The 19,810-nt window shown below is 45.1% G+C and overlaps 1 long non-coding RNA gene across 1 annotated transcript in view; it reads right to left on the bottom strand.

Moving 5' to 3' along the window:
- The window catches only part of LOC147733030 (uncharacterized), a 140,100-nt gene extending 121,349 nt beyond the window's left edge, over window positions 1-18,751 (bottom strand). Inside the window, exon 1 of the long non-coding RNA XR_015308696.1 lies at window positions 18,668-18,751. This is a non-coding gene — a long non-coding RNA (uncharacterized LOC147733030). The remainder of the gene's footprint in view (window positions 1-18,667) is intronic.
- Window positions 18,752-19,810: the final 1,059 nt, after the last annotated feature.

Below are 19,810 nucleotides of genomic sequence, written 5' to 3'. Positions count from 1 at the left end.
GCTTTAGATGTGGACAAATAGGACACTTAGCCAACTCAACGATGTGTCCTGCATTAAAAATTATATGTAATTCATGTGGGAAAAAATGGACACTATGCCAAGTTTTGTAGAACAAGAGTATTTAGACCTGAAACTTCAAGGAAAAGATGGAGTCAGCCACAACCTCAAGTTAGAACCATAACTTTTGAAATAAATTGCGAGGTCACTGATCATCCTACTCATTTGGTAAAAGTGGAAAATGTTATGATAGAGTTTAAATTTGATTCATGTTCTCGCATAACATTGATTGATGAGATGTTATACAACACACACTTTGTGGGAAAAGTAAAGCTGATGAAATCTGATTTGAGACCTCTAGGATATGGTGATAAACCAATTAAGATGCTTGGATGTTTTATGGCTGAGATAGAACTTGGGAGCAGAATAATTGTAGAAAAAATGTATGTAGCAAAGAAGGGTGATATACTATTGGGATGGGTACATCAGGGTCAACTTGGTGTGACATTGAATCCGAATGCCAATCCCCAAGTACAGATTCAAAAGGAGAATGTGAATGAAGTGAATGAGGTTGAGGATGATCTGGGAGGAGATCTAGCAAGAAAATTTCCTAAGGTGTTCAAGGAAGGCTTAGGCTGTTTGAAAGGATATAAACACCATATTAGATTAAGAGAGAATGCTGTCCCTGTGGTAGCAAAGGTAAGAAGGATACCTCTCATGGAACAAGAGAAAGTGAAAGAGGAAATAGATAAGTTGTTAAAGAATGGTGTGATTGAACAAGTAGAAGCTACTGAATGGTTGGCTCCTGTGGTTATTGTGAAGAAGCCAACTGGTGAGATTAGACTTTGCATTGATTTGAGGGCTCTAAATAAAGAAGTGGTAGTTGACAGGTTTCCTCTACCGAATATTGATGAGATGGTGAGCACGTTGGAAGGGGCAACGTTTTTTTACTACATTGGATCTTGCGTCTGCATATCATCAGGTGGTTTTGGATGAGTCGAGTCAGGATCCGACAGCATTTATTACTCCCATGGGCACTTATAGGTATAAGAGAATGCCTTTTGGCCTTGTTTCCGCGGCATCCGTATTCCAGAGAATAATGACAAGAATTTTGAGAGGGCTATCTGGTGTTAGGTGCTATCAAGATGATTTACTAATTTATGGAAACAATGTTCAGGAGCATTATAGTCGTGTCTGTGCGGTACTAAAAAGATTGGAAGATGCGGGTATGACGCTTAAAAAGAATAAATGTAAGTTTGGTGTACAGGAAGTGAATTACTTAGGACATAGGATAACTGGGGAAGGTATTTATCCTAAAAAGGAGTTAGTGGACACCATTAACAAGGTAAAGGAGCCAGAAAATAAAGAAGAGTTAATTTCTTTCCTTGGCATGGTGGAGTTTTACGGCAAATTCATTTGTAATTTTGCAGACAAAACCAAATTTTTGAGAAGATTAACATCTAGAAACGTTGAGTATGTATGGACGGATGAATGCAAAAGAGAATTTGAAAGTATCAAGTGTGAGTTGAATAAAGCACCCTCGCTTCAGGCATTTGTACCGGGTTTGCCAACAATCTTGTTTACAGATGCGAGTGAGAAAGGTCTTGGGTCTGTTCTGGTTCAGAGAAGAAATGGAAAAGACTTTTTGATTTGTTGTTCGTCTAGATGTTTAAGAGGTTCAGAATTGAATTATTCTGTTATAGAAAAAGAGTCTCTTGCAATTTATTGGGCATTAAGAAAGTTGAAGAATTTGATTTGGGGAACGAAAGTATTTATTTTTTCAGATCATAAACCTTTGAAGGAAATTTTTGACAAAAAAGGTTTAGATGCAATTTCTTCAAGGATTAGAAGATGGATTGTTTCCCTACAGGAGTTTAACTTTGTTGTTGATTACATTCCGGGTGTGTCAAATAAGTCTGCTGATTGTTTGTCGAGGATTGTAGACAAAGAAAATTTTGGAGACGAAGATGATTTTGGTGATTGTGATGAATATGTGAGTGTTTGTGAAATTACTGAGGGAGCATTTGAAGAGAAAGAATGGAGAGATGAATTGGGAAAAGATGAAGAAGTTAAAAAAGTGATGCTGTCTCTAAGTAATAACTCTAGGTTGGAAAAACCTTGGTTGTTAGTTTCTGACGAACTTTCTATGAATTCTGGTTTGTTGACTCGTGGAACAAAGATGGTACCGCCCGTAGGTATTAGGAAAAAATTATTGTCTTATGCTCATTCAGGTCATCTTGGCATTGTGAAAACAAAGAGATTTTACGAATGAAGTTCTGGTGGCCTGGAATGGATCTAGAGATTGAGAGATTGGTGAGGGACTGTCCAGAGTGCTGTGCAAGTGATAAGATATTAAAGACAAAACAGATGCCTATGGTGAAGAGAGCTTTACCAAAACATCCTTGGGATGAGTTGGCAATAGACATAGTTGGTCCTTTGTCAGGTGTGAGTGATACTCCTTATCTTTTGGTTTTATTGGATCTGTATTCAAGATGGATTGAAGTGTCTGCTGTTAGGGAGATTACATCAGAGGAAGTGATTAAGTTTCTTAATTCTATCTTCAGGAAGGAGAGTTTTCCAAATAGCCTTCTCTCCGACAATGGGCCACAATTTTTTTCAAGATTATTTGAAGAATACATGAAGAAGTGTGGTGTGGTACATAAGAAATGTTCGCTGTATCATCCTGAGTCTAATGGTGCAGTTGAGAGAGTCAATAAAACCCTGACAGAAGCAATACAATTAGCTAGATCCTCGGGCTTGAATTGGAAGTCTACTTTACAAGAAAGAATTGATGTCTATCGCTTTGCACCACATTCAACCACTGGAAGGTCTCCATTTGAATTATTTAAAGGGAGGGCTCCCAACACTTGGTTGTGTCCTGGTTGGATGGAACTTAGCAAAGGTTTGGTTGATAATGGGATTGGTGAGTGGCGCACTAAAGAGGAAAGAAAACTTGATGAAAGAAAACTGTATTATGACAAAAGAAAGTGTGTAGGTGTACAGAAGATTCTTGTGGGTGATTTAGTACGAATAAAAGCTCCGATTGGTTGTAGATTATGGTCGAAATTTACTGATGCAAGAGCAGTTGTGAAAGTCTTCAGGAATGCCATTAAAACAGAGGATGGGAGGATTTGGAATAAGAGTAGAGTGGTTGTAGTTAGGAAAAGAATTCCTACACAAAACTTATCCTGTGAAAGAGAAGAATTGCCTCATTCGTCTTTTAATTTTGCTAATAATTCAAATTTATCTTTTCCTTCTCTCAGGAATCAGAGAATACGTAGACCTCCTGTTTATTTGAGAGACTATTTGTTATGAGTCTTTTCCAATGCATTTTCTCCCTCTTGATATTTTTTATTTGATATTTATTGGAATTTGTATAGCGCGGCTATCGCTCCGGAAGGAGCATCTTGGCGCTGAGCAAACAGAAGAACCAGCAATGGGGAGCAAGGATCAGATGGCTGCGAAGACTTCTTGTAGAACTTCTTGTAGAACTTCTTGTAGAAGTTGTTTGTTTATTGTTTCCTTAAGGAGGGAGATGTGTGATGGTGTATACATGTTTTACCACTGTATCTTTAAATGTGTTAGAATTCCCTTTCTTGTGTATTCTCATCTCGTGTAAGATTCTGGAATACACATGTGTTCCAGGAGTCAGTTAAGAATTGTACTTGTGGCTGAGGTTAACATTAAAACCTACTCCTGAATCTACTTTGTTCCTGAACGGGTTATTTCTAAATAAGGACACTACACCTTCATGAGAAAGTGGTCCATTTGGCGCACCAAGGACATCAAGGAATATCAAAGACAAAAGCCAGGTTACGGAGTAAGGTTTGGTTTCCGGGCATGGATGCCATGGTCGAGAAGGTCATCCGCACCTGCCACTCTTGCATCATGGCAGCAGACGACCCGGCACCCCATCCGGTGATCACTGAGGACCCATGCCAAGAGCCCTGGACCAAAGTGAGTCTTGACTCTGGGTCCTTTCCTGACAGCTGAAACACCATGGTTCTCGTAGACTCGCATTCAAAGTTCCCGGTGGTGGAAGTGGTATCGTCAATAGCCTTTTAACATGTCCGGACCGCACTTGAGCACGTCTTCGCTATGATGGGACTGCCGGAAGAAATCAAGTCAGACAATGGACCCCCATTTCAAGGGAGAGAGTTCCAGGAGTACAAGGCCTCCCGTGCCATCCGACACCGCAAGATCACGCCACAGTGGCCCCAGGCAAATGGCGAGGTGGAGTGGTTCATGCGAACCATGAACCGAACCCTCAGGATCGGAGTGGAGAAAAGGGAAGATGTCAAGCAGTGCCTTCAGCAATTCCTAGGCCCGGCAAAAAGTGGCCAATGATAAAGCGAGCCAGGATCGCAGGGCACAACCGATGAACATCCAAGTTGGTGACAGGGTCATCGTGAAAGACCGATACCCTGGCTGGAAGTATCGCACCCCGTATGAGCCAGAGGTGTGGAAGGTCATCAATGTGCAAGGTACCATGGTGACGGCAAGACACGGAGCTCGCGTAGTTACTAGGAATGCGTCCTGGTTTAAGAAAGTGGGGGTTGGACTTCTGCCGAAGGACGCAGCTGGGGGAGAGTTGGAAGAAGGAGATGTCATGGGTCCAGCGAGCACACCTATCAGTAGCCCAGCGCCCGTGCCGTGCCGAGACGGAGGAGAGTTGGAGACAGGTGAAGAATCACAGAGTCGTGGTGCAGAGTCCCCGGTGTCCGAGGGAAGTGCAGGGGGGGTCATGAGCAGAGAAGAACTCCCGAGCCAGATGTGTGGTCTCCGGCCGAACCCAGCCCCAGCCAAAGACGAAGGACTTTGCATGGTGTGTAAAGAAAGACTGAGGTTACAAAATGTGAAGGACCTTAGTATCTGAAAGATTGGAGGGATGTAGTGCTGGAGCCACCCGGCCTATTCACGCACTGCACACATGTATACACCATCCCGAGGGCGGGCTCGCCAGAAGGGTTAAATAAAGGGACGTAAGACAACTCGGGGTCTTGGCCCAGTACCAGCATACCAGTGTGGATGTCACTCTACTGCTGCGAGCCACGCCTGAGGCCTTACCTCCGCACAACGCTTGCCAAGCCAGGCCTGGCAACCACAGGTGTACGGCCAGCGACTCCTTGGCCCCACTCACCCCTCACAAGAAAATGAAGAAGTGGAAGGAGTTGAATGTGCTCATCAGCCTGGCCGCTAACGCATGGGAGAAGAAGACCAAGAAGGGTTCTGGACACCGGCTGCTGCGTACTGAACCGCCTGCCTCTGACTCTCAATCCAGCTCACAGGAGGACGACAAGTTCGCTGGGCTGGCAGGGGGTCACTCTTTATTTTGCAAGTAAGTCATTCATGCAGTGCAAGTATTCCCTTTTCTTCGGCAGTGGGCTATATTATCATTTTACACTAAGGGGCATATTAGCAAGCCCCAGCGATCATTATCGCTGAACGCGTTGAACGCGCTTAGCGCGCTTTTTGTTATCGCCGGCTATCGCTGGAATATATCACTAAGCTAGCGCTGTATTATCAACGCTTAGCGCTATGGCGATAAATATTCCAGCAATAGCGGGAAAATGGCCAAACATCGCTGAAAAACCAGCAATGTCTCTTTTAAAATGGCAATAAGCTTGGTGATATGGCCCTGTGGCCTTAAACCCATAATCCACCTCCCATGTTAGGTATGGCTCAGTCAGGCATCTAGTTCACGTTAAATTCCTGCTTTAAGGCAGAGTTAGCGCGATTATGATTATCGCTACACCTCGTTGTTATTATCGCAAAGCTGCCTTAGTGATATTTTCCCGTGTTATTTTGACAGCCACACATAATTTGCATCTCATTATCGATGCGATGCGATTTGTGACAAAAACGGAAGCTAAATCAAGGAAACACGCGCTAGCGTGTCCCTGTTAATAATGCGATAAAATTATCGCTGCTTTTCGCCCGAAAACCGACACAAAAGCGGCGATAATTCTATCGCCAGCCCTTGATAATATGCCCCTAAGACTGTTCTTGCACGTTTGCTTGCGCTCTTCTTTACCATAATATTTTGTTTTCTAATTCCTACGTGTGCCATTGTGGCCAGTTTTGCACTTGTATGTGAGCGGTCTTGTATTATAATTACTGGTGATTTCATTTCCTAGACTGACACAAGCTGATGTGTTTTGTTATCTGTAGCCTCTGAAAAGCATTAGACGAACACACGTACCTCCTGATGTTTTTGTTTTTTTCTTGAACTGGATGTTTGTGGTCCCTATCTAACGCACAAGAAGGAAGTAGTTTTTTAACGGCACGATTACTACTTGGTTCAGTTTGTTTATGAACATTAGATTTTCTGTGGCCCCAGATTTGTTTCTGAAGGAAGTGACCCTGCGCCTGAGTTTCCAGACACTGTTAAGTCTCACGTCACAACTGGCCATTTTGGTGCTAGACCAATTTTTTGTTTCTCAGAATCCAGTCTTGCGAGTAGAACTTTGAAGCAGCACGCCCTAGAACAATAGTGACTCTGTCACTGATGTCACAGAATCCTTGAGAAGGGCCAGCTCTAGGGCGGTGCAACCAGTGTGACCGCACCGGGTGCTGACTTTAGGTGAAGGCATCATGTTTGCAAGTATATTATGGTTTTAAAAACACTTGCTGCCTCCTTCCTGGCCTCCAGCAATTTTCAGCAAACAATAAAAATGTCATGATGACTCTGGTGATTAATGTTCTTCTTAGAGAGAGATCAGAATTTTGTCTAGTGGAAGTTTTGACATATGGGAAGGTAGCTCAGAGGGTTAATGTACCGGCTGCAAATAACATGTGCCATGCAGATCACAAAGTGCACATAATGTAAATAGGTCAGTAGGTACTGCTTTTGTCAGAGAGATCCTTTTGTTACTTGCAGTTTATAAGTTAAAATCCTAACTTAGAACAGTGAGCTATTAACTGTCATCTAAGAGCTGCATACAAACTGCAAGGTATAAATAAGAGCGTTATGTCCCCCTCCTCACCCCCCCCCTCAGTCTTTGATTATCCTAATGTCCCAAAAAGTGTTCTTTTGGACAGAAATCAATTCTGATTGTTAAGGAGAACCCCCAACCACGGTATTATGTTTTAAATTCTGGGTATTGTGTTTCTCCAGACCAATCACTATAAAACTATACGGGCTACTAGTATGGTTGTCATGTGAATCCTACACCTTGTAGTCCTTAGTCTTATGTAACATTTTCTATACAGTGATTTACACACATATTGATTGTCCCTGTGTAATGTGTGCGATGTAAAGTGCTCTGACACCCTACAATGGTATGAATGGCGCTGTAAATCAAATTAAATGCATCTGAGAGAGAGTGGTTATGGAGACTTGGGGGGGGGGGCACAGTTAAAGGGTGGTAGTGAGGGAATCCATGGAAGAGGTGGTCATTGGGGGGCACTAACAAACATTAAAGCACAGAACACCACCAGTGCTATGGCTGGCCCTGCCCTTGAGGCCAGTCTGCCTCACCCATAGGTACCTCCATTGGCCTTGTTTCAGCAGTAGTAGCTGCAATTCACCAGGGATTGACAATGCAGGATTTGAACGCACACCAAACTAAGTTCACAAACTTCACAGTCTCCCTGCTTCATTTACAATCACTTTTAACATGTGCTGCCTGCTGTGGGGCCACTGGAATTAATTATGCAGCAAAGAATGACAAAATGATGCCATAGTGTTGACAAAATTACGCATTAAAAATAAGGCTGCAGCGTAATGAAGTATATTTTCAGATATTTTATTATTTTGACGTGTGTACACATGCTAACAGTCTCTGGAAAGATTTTGCCTTATTAGTACTAGTGTAACATACAAACGCAGAAGTGAGAAAGGTGACCAGTCAACCTTTGCAATAGGCCATCCACTCCGCAGCAACACAAGTCACATTTCTTATTAACTTTTGATATGTTTGAGCTACAAACAATTTATTAGTTTAAATGGTCAGATCATGCAGCAGATCTTGCATTATGAGGCAACTATGACAGAGCCATAATTTTAGGGAAAACATTTGTAAACTAGGACATTTTGCCATTCATGTTTGAACTGCTGTTGTGGAAAAAGGGAGCAGTGCTGATGACAGAAACTCCGTGGCTCAGAGACAAATGGCTTGTGTTTCCACATTTTATCGTATTTGGTACATTCTGTGATTAAAAGCATATCCCACTTTGTGAATATATTTTAATGTCAATAACTCATTATAACCTTAAATAATCATGTGTATCCATTGGTTGATTAAACTGGGCAGTGAAATGCCAAACAAATACTAAAAATTGGGATGTCTGCGCATTCTGGCCGCACCTCTGGCTCCACCCACAGATCCAATCCTTGGGTTATTCCCGCCCTCTGATTCTCGGCCCACTGTTCTCCTACTTTTCCCCCCACTTCGACCACTGTGTAAGACTCAGCATCCCTGGACCTGTGATGTGCCGCCGCTGTGGGCGCCGCATGTGCCACACATTTACGGTGCAGGGCTTCCGCATAAGGGAGCTGGCCATTATTGTATCCCTAAACATGTGCACGTTGTCAGTTTGACATTGACTACACGTAGAGGGACTCTAGGTTTCTTTTCAAAAATATAGCTAACATTTGGACCTATACATTTTATTTTGTATAAATTAATTGAATGTGTGTAAAATTTTGCAATGCCCGGGGAATTCTAGTAAAGGGAGCACCCCATGGCGAATCACTAGCGTGTGTGATTGCTGTAATATATATTACTGACTTTGACGTTGTGCTTTAACTTTGGATAACATTTATCATGAATTCTAGCCCCAAGAAGCCAATATTGGTAAATATGTGCACTATAAATAATCCCTAATGTACACTGTGCATACAGTATATTTAATCTGGTGCTTTAATCATAGGCTGTTTTAAAGTATTCGGTGCTGAAGACAGCCTTGATTGGTGTTGGATTGAGGACATGGAAGTCTGCACACCTAGCAGACAGAGATAAAGCAGCTTGTCAGAAAGTTTAGCATTTTCCCTTCAGGCGGTTTTTGTTGGCCTGTGGCAGGGTCAGTCACATGTCCTGGATTCCTGTCATTTAATTGAGTCTATCCCAGTTCTGCGCCTCAGTGTTTCTTGTGCCCCACCTGGCACACATCATGTCGGAGGATGGTGATGACGTTAACATTTTGCCCCCCCTGGAAAAAAGTCTGCGGACGCCCTCTTTATACGTAGTTAATCACACGGTATGCATAATTCTTTAGATAAGCAGCAGCCTGCAACTTGCCCCATGTCTCTTGATATTTCTGAACGTCTCTCAAGAGTCTAACACCTGTGCTGGCAATCAATCTGCTTAGCACAAAGAGCAGAGTGAGCATTCCTTAATGGTTAAGTCAGAGTATCGAAGGATGTCAGTAACTAAAGGGAGCCTTCGTTCAAAGCAGTAATTAATTGTTTAGTTGTTATGACAAATAGGCTTAACAAGCATTTACAATGCAACGGTCTCGCCTTTGCAAAAGTTAGAGCTATTGGCATTGTAAATTACAACATTTGTATTTATGTATTGGATTTGAAAATAGATAACTAAATGGCATTGTCATTTACAATGCCAATCGCTTAATCTCTTGCCAATGCGAGACCTAGTAGTAGAGTGAGTAATAGTGAGTAAGTGTTAGAGAGTGCGTAGTAGAGAGTGTGCAGTAGAGTGGTAGAGTGAGTAATAGAGTGATTGATAGTTAGTGAGTAGTAGTGAGTAGTAGAGAGGACTAGAGTGAGTAGTAGTGAGTATAGTGAGTATTAGAGAGTGAGTAGAGAGTAGTAGTGAGTAGTAGAGTGAGTAGTAGAGTGAGTATTAGAGAGCAAGTAGTAAAGAGCGAGTATAAAGAGTGAAAGAGTGAGTAGTAAAGAGTGAGTAGTAAAGTGTGAGCAGTAAAGTGTGAGTAGTAAAGAGTGAGTTGTAAAGAGTGAGTTGTAAAGAGTGAGTAGTGGAGTAGTAGAGTGAGTAGTAGAGTGAGTAGTAGAGTAGATTGAGTAGTAGAGAGAGCGAGGGAGAGGAGAGTGGAAGAGAGAAAGGATTGGACAGGAGAGTGGTGGGCGAGTGCACTACCAAAGTGTTTGACTGAAGCATGGTGTGCTAGGGCACTACCTTTTACAGAGAGCACAATTGGGCACTACAATTGTATCAATTATGCAGCTTTACTGCTAACCCTGCATGACACAAATGATAAAACGTGGAAATCGATTTTCTGTGCATATCTCTCATGTGTGCATCACACATGTAAAGTGTCTTTTTGTTTTGATCCTATTAAAATCTTTGCAACAATCACACTCCAGAATCACAAAAAAACTACGAGCTTCATTTGAACTTTTCTTACTGCTGAAATATTTTGAAATATTTATCAAATGTACTTTGCAAGCATTTTCAGTTTGTCAAATATTACAAAGCACTTGACTCTGTGCAGCTTCTTCCATAGCTTGAAAGCACTGCACTACCTCTCGCACCCCTACTTCTGCACCCCTGCCCTTAGACCACCCACCCCCTGCAATTTACCTGGGCCAGAGTTTTGGTCTATACTATGTCCCTTGTGTGGCCTTGCAGAGTAGAATCCTTCACGAACAGGACGTGCAGCCAAGATTTAAGAAAGTGAACAGCACGTGCAGGCAAACTTTATGTATTGCCAGGGATGTTGGAGCAATAAGAATTAACCTTTCAACGTGGCAGGTTGCATTGTTTAAAGTGCAGTGTTACTGAAAAGTAGACTTGCAGCATTAGGGGTATGAGAAGTACTGCTGGCAGGAGCTTGAGAAAAAGACACAAGTTCCACGGATGGCAGGGGTGAGGTTACCAACTGGGGCGGGTGTGGGGGGAGATAGGGTGGCGTGGAGGATACAATTCTCAGGGGTAGGAAGGGTACTAGGCCATAAGTAATGAGAAGGGGTGCAGGGCAAGGAAGGGTCGGTTTGAAAAAATAATCTTCCCCTGGTTGATACAATGAACACGGGGGAAGGGGTGCAATAAGCGACACATCACTGTGCTGTGTGCACTAGGCATGTCATATATGGCTCTGTCACTAAAACCCAGAAGCACACAAAATACTCACCTCTTCCCCGTCATATTACACGACTCCCGGATGACAGATATTCCACATATAGGCTCATGTAATGACACCCCCCCTAGCAATCCACCCCCACTGCCTCATAGTGCTACCAGCTCTCCATCCCTCTTTCTTTAAAAGTCAAGTTTTCCATACCTGTGCCCCCATGGTGCGGCGCGCGGCCCCCTAGGATCCGGATGGGCGCTTGTTCCTGGATCACGGATCCGAGCAGATCTGCCACTGTTGATGAGGACAGCTCGAAAGGGCAGGAGTGCGGGGTCCTCGGAGCACAGGGGTGTGGGGAGCTCTGTGCGAACCTCCTCTCTTTCTTCAGTCTCACCCCTCCAAACCATCACCCCTCCCCTTCGCTCTCTTTGCTTTAATTCCTTAGTTAGAATGCCACAGCGAACTTATCCGTGAGGCTTTGGAGAAAGAGTCTGCATGCATGACAAGCCCGAGAACACCACAACAGCAGCGCAAGTGACTAGCTGTTGTGTCGCTATGCAGTGGTCTGGGGCACCTCCGCTGTGCAGCGAATTTGAATGCGCTACACGAGCTTGGTGTCAAGACCGGTCTCCTCCGGCAGGCAGCCTAATGATGCAAAAAAAACCAAGCACAAGCAGTAAAACGAGCCAACAGACCCAAATCAGGCTGGATTCTCTAGATTTTCCAAGCCCAAAATGGCTCGATGTAGCTGTAGCCCGCCTGAACTTGCCTTTACTTCAATAGAAGTCAATGGAAAAATACATGCACTAGATTTTTTCATGCTCCCGGTTATAAAACCTTGGCATGTATGAGGGTCTGAAAACCACACTGCTGCTTATTGCCTTCAACTGAACTTCAAGAACTACAATTAAAAATATCTGTATATAACCCTAACACCTACTGTACTCTTACCGTTCTCTACATTTATACTCTGTACTACCTAACAGCGCTCTGAAGGGACAGACCCCTAGGAGTAACAACTTCTGGGAAGTTGGTGTTCTGTTCTTGCTCCGAGTTATAGTTGAAAACACTGCATTTCACCGAAGATGGAATATTTCCAGCAAAGTTAAACATTGACCTTGGCATTTTTAGATGCATGATTGTCCCTTCTGAGCACAGACACGATGCGCTGCAATGTTCTGCCTCTGTCGTGACATCTGAGGTTACAAAGCTGGCAGCACACAGCGAGTTCTCCAGCTACCTGCTCAACCTTCGCTCCCGGGAAAGGCCGCCCCGGAGACCTATTGAAGCTCGTGCTTTCACACGGTTTACCACCAGTCTGCACAAACAGAAACCTGCACTCGCCTGCCCTCAAAACACACATCCGAGGGCGCTGTGTAATCACGTGATAAGGAGCGAACAGTGGGAGGGAGAATTCAACAGGGCTTCAGCCAATCAGCAGGCCGCGTCTTCCTCAGATGTACTAGCGCGAAAGCGAAGGCACGCAGCGTACCCGGGGAACGTTCGGATGTGAAGTGGGGAAGCATGGCTGCCAAGCAAGGTAAAGTGCTTTTTATGCAAAGATGTGAATTTAGGTTATCCCATCAAAGCACCGCATAGCAGCTGACAATATACCTTCACATCGCAGCTCCCCTTTATCAGAAACACTCGCTGCTCTAGTTGAACCCATCGATCACTCCACAGAAGTACCTGGTGGAGAGAAATGAACCCTGCTTCAAAGTGGATTGCAGTTTTCAGAAAAATACCTTAACAAGCTGAGGATCGCCCGGCGTGAAACAGGGGGGGGCGCTTGTATGTAGGCGGCGGCGGTGGGGGGGGGTCTCTGTATGTGTGCGTGCGTGTGTGTAGGTGCGCTCCTGTGTGTGTGCGGCGGGGGGGGGGGTGCCGGTGAGTGGGGGGGAAGTAGGGGTGGGTGCACACGTGTGTGTGTGCCTTCCTGCCTGCGTGTGCATGTGTGTGTTCAGGGAATCTGTGGCAGGGAACGTGCACGGCGCCGGGCTGAGCGTGCGCGCCCAGGAGGTCAAATCTCTGACAGGAGAAGCTTGTGACAGTCTGTTGTCCACATTCCCCCAAAAGTGATTACATAAGTTGTCTCGCCCTAGACAGCAAAAGCTTCGCTTTTGCTTTCGTCTAGGCGAGACCTAAAAAAGGAATGTACTTTGACGTTAGATGTTTTCTTCATGCCTTTAGTATCGAAGGTTAGCTTTCAGGTGCTATGGTTTTGACAGAACTATTTTTGGACCTGTATTATATGTCTATCGTTTTTTGTCTCTAGGGTTTCGGTTAACATTTTATTTTCAAGTAGGTAACGCTTCTTTACAGGATCTTTCTCTGCACTGTTAAACGACAGCCATACTAAAATTAATTTAAACCGATATTATCCATTTTAAAATGTCAGTTTTTCTCAGGTTAAATTCTGACATGCCAAATCTTATGGAAAATCACTTGGCTCAAGGGTGCGAAATATAATGGTCTTGTGGGTTGTATTTAATAGTTCCCACTGCTTTCACAATTGCTTGTTGGGATAATGAATTGTGAGTGTGTGTTGATAGGCTCGCAATATCTTTAAGGTGATTTATTCTCTTTATTTTGTTATGCTTCTTTGAGGAAATGCTGTGAGTTGGCAGGCGTATATCGAGGCTTTGAGCAATTGGCATTGTTACTTTAAATCATATTAAATTACAATGCATTTTATTCATGTTTTACAAAACAAAAACAAAAACAAAAAAACAATGTCATTTACAATGTCAATTGCTCAAAATATTGTCAGTGTGAGACCTATTGCATTGTCTATATTGGGTCCGGCTTGTGAGAACCCCAAAGGCAGCATTATATTTACGTTCTTTGGAAGCTGCTAACTCTGATGAGGGCTGTGAAAGAAACACTTGGTTGTTCCATGTAAAGAATCTTCTGAATGAGCTGCAGGTGTGCTTTTTAGGGCTGATCCGAGCAAAGTGAGGCAAGATACTGTAGATCTGATTAAGGACCACTACCATGAATACAAGCAGATGAGCAGCGTACATCACTGAAACCAGGGTCTATATTAGGTCATCATTTTAGCAGCGTCCATGGCCCACCATGTAAGTTCTACCTGGATTTGACTTATCCTGAGCTTAAACGATCATTGCATGTAAAATACAGACTAGGTATCTTGCCAACCAGGGTATACCTAGCTAGAAGCTAACGATTTGGAGGGGAGGACAACTTACCACACCTGTTGCTGTTTTGTACAAAACATGACATCGTACGCAGACATTGGCTCATTCCCCTCTTTAGATGGTATGGGTCAAGTGTGCTAAAGTGACCCTGTTGCTCTGCCTTAGGACTGATGATGCAGTACAAAAGGGGGTGGGCAACAGATCTGGGTTTAATCCATCTCCGTTCTTTAGCCCACTCTGCCACCCCAGTTCAGACATGGCCATATATGCAAATCAGTCCGACCCTGTGCCTCATGGGAACAGTCCAGCCCGAACTGCCAAGCCATGCCTTCCCTGGACCGGAAACAAGCTTCCTAGGACCGGTTTCTGGCATTACAGCCGTCTTCAGCCAGGTTTGCTTGAATCCCGTGGCAAAGTGAGCAAGGGACTCACGTCTGAGCATACCCTGCCAGAATGGTGATGGATTAAACCCAGATCTGTTGACTGGGTGTGAGTATTTGATTGGTTCAGATGCTCCGTCCATCACCACCCCCTTTTGTACCGCTTTGTTCGCCATAAGTTGGCAGAGTATGTTCAGCCACGAAACCTTGCTACCTGCCTTTTCAAATGTAGAAATAGCAAGCAACTTCCTTGATATGATGAGTGACCAAGCACTGATTGAGTCAACTTAATAAGTGCCCGTCCATTGCTCCGGACGTCATTGAGGTACTATTCTGTTCTGTTTAACTTTTAGTGCCCTGCAAGTAGAAGGTAAGCGACTGGCTAAACATGCCCAGCAGGACAAACAATTGCAAAGATTTATTTTCTATAGTCAAGTTGCTTTTATTTTGCCAAGTCTTCTTTTCTTAATTTGCACTCATGCTTTCTTTTGTTTTTGTTTGTGGACACTGTTCTCAAAAGACAAGGATTATTTTATTGCAAAGCACAATGTTGTTTCTTTCTTATGTGTATTTTATGAAATTATGCTTGGACACGTAATTGTGCAGTACACCCCAATCCGCCCACTCCAATCCCCCCATCCCACCCCACTTCACCTCACCTCACCCCACACCAATCCACTCCACTTAATACAATCCACACCAAACCAATCCACCCCAGTCCACAACATTCCAATCCTCCCACCCTAATCTGCCCCACTCCAATTTACCCTCCTTCAATGCAGAACAATCTGCCCCACTCCAATTTACCCCACTCCAATCCAAAACAGTCTGCTTCAATCCAATCCAAAACAATCTGCCCCACTCAATCCAAAACAATCTGGCCCACACCAATCCAAAACAATCTGCCCAACTCCAATCCAAAACAATCTCCCCCACTCCAATCCAAAACAATCTGCCCCACTCCAATCCAAAACAATCTGCCCCACTTCAATTTACCTCACTCCAATCCAAAACACTCTGCCCCACTCCAATTTACCCCACTCCAAAAAAACCTGCCCCACTCAAATTTACCCCACTCCAATCCAACACAATCTGCCCCACTCCAATGTATCCCACTCCAAAACAACACAATCTGCTCCACTCCAATTTACCCCACTCCATTCCAAGACAATCTGCCCCACTCCAATGTACCGCACTCCAATCCAAAACAATCTGCCCACTCCAATTTACCCCACTCCAATCCAAAACAATCTGCCCCACTCCAATTTATCCCGCTACAATCCAAAACAATCTGCCCCTCTCCAATTTACCCCGCTCCAATCCGCAACAATCTGCCTCACTCCAATCCACAACAATCTGCCACACTCCAATCCAAAACAATCTGCCCGACTCCAATCCAAAACTATCTGCCCGACTCCAATCCAAAACAATCTGCCCCAATCCAAAACAATATGCCCCACTCCAATCCAAAACAATCTGCCCCACTCCAATCCAAAACAATCTGCCCCACTCCAATTTACCCCATTCCAATGCAAAACAATCTGTCCCACTTCAATTTACCCCACTCCAATCCAAAACAATCTGCCCACTCCAATCCAAAACAATCTGCCCCTTTCCAATTTAGCCCAATCCAATCCACAACAATCTGCCCATCTCCAATGTACCCCACTCCAATCCACAATAATCTGCCCCTCTGCAATTTACCCCACTCCAATCCACAACAATCTGCCCAGCTCCAATCCACTCCTATCCAACCTGCCACACTCCAATCCACCACACTCCAATCTGTCACACTCCAATCCGCCACACTCCAATCCGCCCTACCTCACTACATTCCACCCCACTCCACTCCAGTCCAGCCCAGCCCACTCCTGGGCACAACACTCCACTCCAATCCACCCCACCCCATTTATATCCACCCCTCTCCAGTCCACCCCATCCCACTCCGGTTCACAGCACTCTTGTTCACTCCACTCTATTCCACCCCATTTTAATCCACCCCACTCCAATCCACTCCAATCAGTCCACCCCACTGCAGTCCAATCCACCCCAATCTGTTCCAATCCACCTCACTCTACCCCAATCTAATCCACCCCGCCCCAGTTTAATCCACCCCACAAAATCCAGTCCCTCCAGCCCATCTCATTCCAATCCACCCCACTACACCAGTCCAATCCACCTCCTCCAGTACAGTCCAATCCACTCCCTCCAGTCCACTCAAATTCACCCCACTCCGAACCACCCTACTCTAATCCAATCCACCCAATCCAATCCACCCTACCCCAAACCAATCTAATACACCCTACTGCAATCCACCTCAATCCAATCCAACTCACCCCATTTCAATCCACCCTTCTACAATCCAATCAAGTCCATCCTCTCCAATCAACCTCACTCCACTCAATCAAACTCACTCTACAGTCCAATCCACCGCTATCTTCCTCACTCCACCTGATTCCAACCCAACCCACTCCACTCTACGGCGCTCAAACTCTATCGTACTACACTATACGACACTGCACTCTGCCACTGAACCCCTGAACTCTACTCCCCTCTACTCAACTGTACGACACTGTACTCCCACTACTCCACACTCCAACACTCTACTCCAACAAATCCAGTCTATAACACTCTACTCACACCACTCCACTCAAGGGTACTCTGTGCCACTAACTTTTGCCCATGCTGATCAGCAGCCATGCTAGTGTACAACATGCCAAATACACATTGCCAATGCCAATTGCTCTTATAGGCGAGACCTATTTGCTTTGCCAATGCTTGTTAATAGTGATGTTATTCTGAGCCTTTGCCTAGAATATTTACCAAGAAAAGATTCACACAACACATTGGGTATTAACACAGTGGTGAAAAGCACAATACCTATGTGGTGGTGTGCCAAATGTGTTTTTTAGCTGTCATTTGAATAACCACTACCATATCAAAGTGTTCAATTCCACTTTTTCTAAGGAGTTGCTATTATACTATTTAATGACACTCAGATAATGGACCCTGGAAGGATGATTGTGCATCACTTAGATTCAAACTACTGATCTGCAGTTATACAGCCAGAGTGCAACTCACCGAACTATTCTGTTACCATCTGTGAAGAAACAGAGGCCTTTGCTTGCCTCCTCTCCAAGCTTTGTTGGTCAACAGATTTACTATCCAAACCAATTACTCAATTATTAGCGACCACACACAAGGATCCAGGCCTTGCACTTATTTAGCCTTGTTTGTTACATGTACAGAGCACAAACACACTTTGCGGAGCGGGGGAGAGGGAATGACATTTTTAAAAAATACACACTTACCTGTCTGCCGCTCGCCATCACCTCCGCCTCTTCTCGGTCTACTTCCCCGCTTCTAGGGCAGGAAGCAGGATGCATCCCGTTCCCAGCCTCCTGATGGCCAATCACAAAGCTACAATGCAGTGTTGTGATTAGTCTGAGCACCATGGATCGGCGCTCAGCTAGAGAATGGGAAGCTGGGCATGTTCTCCATGCAGGCTGTAATGTAGCCTGCAAGGAGAACATGCAAAGTGCGCCTTAATGTTAGGCCGTCCCCAATAGTCGGCCAAACGTTCATGTGCATGTTAGGGAGTGCAAACCACTCCTCCAGTCCCCTGCTCTGTCAGCAGAGCAGCCACGCCCCGTCCCTCCCGCAAAGCTGCAGCAATAATGAAAAAATTAAATAATAACGTAGCTATTATAATTTTCTTTTTCCTTAAGTGACACCGCTTAAAAGCAGTGGGGCGACCCTCCTCCGCCACTGGATGTCGGTTTTCTATGATGTCACTTCTTGTGATGTCACATGCAAATTAGAGGGGCCTCGAATCTTCCATTTCGCCCAGGGCCCCACAATTCTTAGGACCGGCCCTGACGATTATCTCATCGGGCCACCAGCGCTGTTCCTTGCTCTCTCATCCTCCTTGGAAACTCAGGAGGCTGAGAGAGGTAGGCCCTGCAGACTAGTGCCCACTCCCCGCATGCACACACTGATCCTGCACCTACCTCAGAAACCACCAGTAAAGTGTGCAGCACCGCCGTGTGACGTAGCCTGGCTCGAGGCAGGACAGTCAAGAGAGAGACGTTGAAGGCTGCAGACGAGAGTGCTGAAGCGGCAGGAGGCACGACTTACCTCAGTCGAGGGACGGCGTAGATCCGGGCAGAGCGGCAAAGCAGTGGATGTTGCGTGAGGGTGGAAGTCTTGTTATAGGGCCCCTCCGCCCTCCACGCACACACACACAGTGCGGAAGCCTACGCACACTCAGAGGTCCTTCATTTACCTGCCGCGCCCGAGCAATCGGTTCAGTTTCTCGGCAGCTCACAGTTTTGTTTGGTGATTGGTGGCATGATGCAAATACCGTGCATGCCACCACACTAAACTGTGCGTGCACCGTATCACGATCCTTACAGACAGGTCTAACCGCTTTGCAGTTTATGAAGTCTATTGGTGTCTTGGTATGTTGCGTTCTTCTTTGTGTGTGTGTTGAGAGTGGTGGGGGAGAGGGGGGACAGGGGGGCACAGCTTACCTCTGGCCCGTATACCTCCCCTTCCAGTCTGCGTGCTTTCATTTACCCGGCAGGTTCATAACTATGAATAGTAGTGCAGCAGGTGCAGTGGCACCAGGGCCCTTGGCTGTGAGCAGGACTCTGCTGCCAAGTATGTCTCTCTTTCACTCCCTAACCCATTCCGTCCTTGTTCTGCCACTGACAGTGCATGGTTTGCCCATCACTCTGTATCCCTGCTGCTTACTGTTTCACTTGCCGGTAGATGTCGCAGGGAGGCCTGAGGGGTTGGGGCAACGTTTATCAGGGAGTCAGATCTTCTCTCATAATACCTGGATATGCGCCAGTGTGTTCTTGCCCAGCCTTGAAGTTCTCTCTCAGGCCAGGACAGCCATAACCAAGATGGCAGCTGTTGCCACCGCTCCCCAAATGCCTGCAAGATTGGTAAATCAGGGGTAGCAGCTGCTAGGCCCGGCTAGCCCTCACATACACATATGTTGTATTATGGGTCCTATTTTGATTTACCTTAGTTAGCATAACTAGGCCGCAGTAGGCCACGTTATGAAAGAGTGCATGTTTAGTTTGTTGTAAAGGAGCTGTGAACGTTCATGTTGCTTTAAGAATATTCTCTTAATTCTGCTGCACAACATGGTCTCCACTTACATGTAATACAGTAATGCTTCACTAGCATACCTGGATCAGGATGTTCTGATGTTGCAATATTGCACATCCGCTCAGCTGAGCCTCCGTTAACAGCCAATGTTATTTATGT

The sequence above is a fragment of the Lissotriton vulgaris genome, chromosome 2_1, assembly GCF_964263255.1.
Source record: "Lissotriton vulgaris chromosome 2_1, aLisVul1.2, whole genome shotgun sequence".
In the NCBI taxonomy this organism is placed as follows: Eukaryota; Metazoa; Chordata; class Amphibia; order Caudata; family Salamandridae; genus Lissotriton; species Lissotriton vulgaris.
This window is presented reverse-complemented; position numbering and strand designations above follow the sequence as displayed.